Genomic DNA, 5,162 nt, shown 5'->3' on the forward strand with positions numbered 1-5,162 from the left:
GGCTCCCACATATTTCCCGATTTTACATTTCGGGGAAGTAAAGCAATACACTACCAAAGATCGCATCAAAGCCGGAAGTTTATCTTTGTGGAAGAACAAAGAACTCAGAGTTTTAGGATTTTTAGCTATTAACTTGAGATTCACAGCCGGAAAAGTTTTCTGAATGACTGTATTTGCACCTTAAATTCGCTGGACTGAATGAAAGGTATAGAGGCATACATTAACAATTTAGGAACGTCCGGTACAAGTTGACGTGGCTGATATTTATCATTTAGAAAGTTATTCACACATTTAAAGAATAAGGCTGGAGGATACGAATTGTATTTTCCGGCTAAAAATCCTAAACGCTTGGTTCTTTGTGCTCCCATAAGATAAACTTCCGGCTTTGATGCGATCTTTGGTGGTGTATTGCTTTACTTCCCCGAAATGTAAAATCGGGACCACCTGACGTTTGTTTGGGTAGATTTAGGGACCACATGACGTTTGTTTGGGTAGGTTTAGGGACCACCTGACGTTTGTTTGGGGGGTAGGTTTGAGGGACCACCTGACGTTTGTTTGGGTAGGTTTAGGGACCACCTGACGTTTTGTTTGGGTAGGTTTAGGGACCACCTGACGTTTGTTTGGGTAGGTTTAGGGACCACCTGACGTTTGTTTGGGTAGGTTTAGGGACCACCTGACGTTTGTTTGGGTAGGTTTAGGAACCACCTGACGTATGTTTGGGTATGATTGAGTAGGTTTTGGGACCAACTGACGTATGATTGAGTAGGTTTAGGGACCACCTGACGTATGTTTGGGTAGGTTTAGGGACCACCTGACGTATGTTTGGGTAGGTTTAGGGACCACCTGACGTATGTTTGGGTAGGTTTAGGGACCACCTGACGTATGATTGAGTAGGTTTTGGGACCAACTTACGTATGATTGAGTAGGTTTAGGGACCACCTGACGTTTGTTTGGGTAGGTTTAGGGACACCTGACGTATGTGTTTGGTAGGTTTTAGGGACCACCTGACGTATGTTTGGGTAGGTTTAGGGACCACCTGACGTATGTTTTTGGTAGGTTTAGGGACCACCTGACGTTTGTTTGGGTAGGTTTAGGGACCACCTGACGTATGATTGAGTAGGTTTAGGGACCACCTGACGTTTGTTTGGGTAGGTTTAGGGACCACCTGACGTATGTTTGGGTAGGTTTTTAGGGACCACCTGACGTATGTTTGGGTAGGTTTAGGGACCACCTGACGTATGTTTGGGTAGGTTTAGGGACCACCTGACGTATGTTTGGGTAGGTTTAGGGACCACCTGACGTTTGTTTGGGTAGGTTTAGGGAACCACCTGACGTATGTTTGGGTATGATTGAGTAGGTTTTGGGACCAACTGACGTATGATTGAGTAGTAGGGACACCTGACGTATGTTTGGGTAGGTTTAGGGACCACCTGACGTATGTTTGGGTAGGTTTAGGGACCACCTGACGTATGTTTGGGTAGGTTTAGGGACCACCTGACATATGATTGAGTAGGTTTTGGGACCAACTTACGTATGATTGAGTAGGTTTAGGGACCACCTGACGTTTGTTTGGGTAGGTTTAGGGACCACCTGACGTATGTTTGGGTAGGTTTAGGGACCACCTGACGTATGTTTGGGTAGGTTTAGGGACCACCTGACGTTTGTTTGGGTAGGTTTAGGGACCACCTGACGTATGATTGAGTAGGTTTTGGGACCACCTGACGTATGATTGAGTAGGTTTTGGGACCACCTGACGTATGATTGAGGTAGGTTTTGGGACCACCTGACGTATGATTGAGTAGGTTTTGGGACCACACTTTCGGAGTCATGGCCTGGCTACCATTGGCAGACGACAAGTATTCGTGTAAGATTAATTTCCAATCATCCAAGTTTCCCTAATGTTCATAGAAAAGCCGTTTTCCCCATATTATTTACAAAGATCCCAGCAAGTGAAGGCATTTACCTTAATTGGGTGAGGTTGTATTATTGCATTGGGAAGGATCTTGACGAGCATTAATAATTAGTTGATTGGTAGTCAGAGAAGGGAATTAATGTGTGGTGTGTGTGTGTGTGTGTGTGTGTGTGTGTGTTGCGCGCGCGCGCGTGTCCGTATGTGTATGTGTATGTATGATATATCATACAGGAAGGTTGGGGCATCTGGAACGTCGTAGATTCAATATAAACAGATGGAGAAAAGCCAGCGTAGCATTATTTATTTATTATCCAAATTGTTGAGACTTTGGGTCTCATCTGCAGGGCTGTAAAATATACAAAATACACAAATTAAAACAAGACTCAGTATTACTATCAATAAAAATGGAACAATATGAAACTTAAATATTCTAAAAAAATAACTTAAAAACTAAATTAAAAGTGTAGAAGAGGCACATGCTACAAACAAGATCACCGTTATTGAAATTAAGAAATGGCATCGCAAATTTTTTATATTGTAGCAAGATCTCTTGATTCGTTTCTTTGATTGATAATAAGTTTACATTATTATGTTCCGTCTGCAGCAGAGCATGGCTAGAGGCATTAATGCTTGATTTTGCCTATATATAAAAAAAGACGAAAACACTGCAATTTTATCTATGTAAATTTATGTGTATATACCTGAAAAACATTTAATGGAAGGGTAACTCTCAAATTTCGTAGGGGGTAAAGTAAAGTATGCAGCTGGTGTTTGGAACCCACCTAAGGAAGTAAAATAAAAAAAGAAAGTTTAAACTGATGAAAGTTTTGGACGTACTGATTAGAAGTTAGTATTTTTTGCGAGTAACATAAAATATTGTGATGTTAATATTGAAATATGTAATTTGAAAAAAGGTTTTTGTTCTCTAGACTTGTCTGTAAGTACAATATCGTCATTTATTATATGATATAATATATATATATATATATATATATATATATATATATATATATATATATATAGTACTTATCTGGAAAAAGATATTTCATCCGTATGCAGAATATTGCGTAATTTATTATATTTTGTATAGTTCAAGTCGTCTATTTAGCTACAGCCCATACAGTACACAGAGTGATGTATATTTGATGGTGATTTTTTTAGTTTTTGAGCGTATTTGTTCTACCTACTTGAAGTACGGTATTTATGTATTAAGCACAATGGCCTAGTTAATTAGAATCTAATATAATTTCACGCATGTTCATAGGCATGCGTGAACATATACACATGTATATGTATGTATGTATATAAATTGATATATGTATATATGTGTGTGTTTGAGTATAATCCCTGCGGTGTGGTCCGTAACCTACTCGCCTACGAGGACAGGCAGATGGATCCACTCGTTATAAACCTATTGTCCGTTAGTTGTACCCATTTAATAAACTCTTACCTGGTATCTATTTGGCGTTGGTCGACAGAGCAAATCGGAGAGAAACTACAATGAATCGACAAACATATCTGAGACCTGAACTTGACCTCACTCTGAGTGGAAAACGTGAAATTCTTTCATGTGCTTGTGGTCATCGCCAGCCTCTCGTCTCATAGCTGAGGTCACAAAGTGGATCTGGGTCTTGGAAGCCTTCGGGAGCCCATCACAGAAGCCAGTTGACTCTTGTCACTTGTTCTTCTTCCTTGGGGTGGAACAAAGGACACGTCCAACCCTTCTCCATATCTCTGCCTTCATTGCCTCATCTCCATATAACCTTCCGTTATGGAGTCATTTCTAACTCTGTCGAGACATCTAGCTCATAATATTCTTCCTAAGGTTTTTTTCCTTTTTTTTTCCTCACAACTCAGCAAATTCTTTTATACGTAGTTCATTGTCATATCATGATTCATGTTAGAATAGAAATGTAAGTCATACTAGTCTAAGTAGAATGTTAGTTTCGTATGCAGATTTCCTCTATAATCTATCTGATTTATACATTTTCATTCAGTCTGCCCATTCATTGCTTGATCCGTCTTTCAAGTCTTTCATAAAATTTCAGCTCAGGAGAATCTTTATTGGGTATCATCGTTCCTAAAATGTATTAAAGTCCATCTAGTGTTATTTCATCTAAGTAATTTACTGTCTAAATTATTTGGAATATCCAGAGGTTTATCTCCAGTACCCATCTCTTGATGTACTGCTTTCTCTTTGGTTACTTTGCAAGTCTCGCTCAATTAGCTACTTAATCCCGGATACTATATATATGTATATACATGAGTAGTGCCAGAGGGTGGAATGTGTTCATGTCTCCTCTACAAACCCGATCCCCTACGTGCCCCGTCCGCCAACCGGGGCGAACAAACATGTTTGCAGGATGAGGGTGGATGTGTTATGTCTCTCCTACCCTCCCGATCCCCTGCCTACCCCACCCCGCCCCACCCGGGGCCGGAAAAAATAGAAACCAATCGAGCTCTATTTTATATATATATATATATATATATATATATATGTATATATATATATATATATATATATATATATATATATATATATATTATATATATGTGTGTGTGTGTGTGTGTGTGTGTGTGTGTGTGTGTGTGTGTATGTACAATTAGCTAAGCATAATGGAGATGAATGATATTAATTCTACGTTACGGAACGTGCATTTCAATGAATCCTTTTCGTTGTTTTTTTTTTTTTTATCAAAAACCTAGGTCTATATATATACGTATACTATATGTGTATATACTTACGTGTGTTTTCACATATTCATATACTTGTGTGTGCTTATTGCGCGTACATTATACAACCTTGACAATTTTTAAGAAAGTGAGAATGATCATATTAAGGACAAATAGAATATAGAATGAAAATTACCAAAACTTTTATTAATCAGAACATGTTATTTTTTATCTTTTTTTAGCGAAGTGACACGGAAGGAAGGAAGGATCCATCTCCCAGTTCCACGCTTGACATTTCGATTTCACGGAACAGTTAGCATTGTTTGAGAAATGGAATCACATAGGTTCTAAGAAGCTTCAATGGAAATGAATAAATGAACAAACAAAAATTAGGTCGATATTATAGGATTTCCAGCGCTGAAGATGATATCCCCTCGGGGGGGAGGGGCCACACCGGCACGGTTGTGACACTCTACGACTTCTTAGACAATTAGATGTGTGGCCGCCCTTCTCGCTTCTTCATTTTCTCATTAGATTTCTTTGGACGAGGTTCATACCTCTCGTTTCGGTGACTCTG

This window comes from Macrobrachium nipponense, chromosome 37 (assembly GCF_015104395.2).
Source record: "Macrobrachium nipponense isolate FS-2020 chromosome 37, ASM1510439v2, whole genome shotgun sequence".
In the NCBI taxonomy this organism is placed as follows: domain Eukaryota; kingdom Metazoa; phylum Arthropoda; class Malacostraca; order Decapoda; family Palaemonidae; genus Macrobrachium; species Macrobrachium nipponense.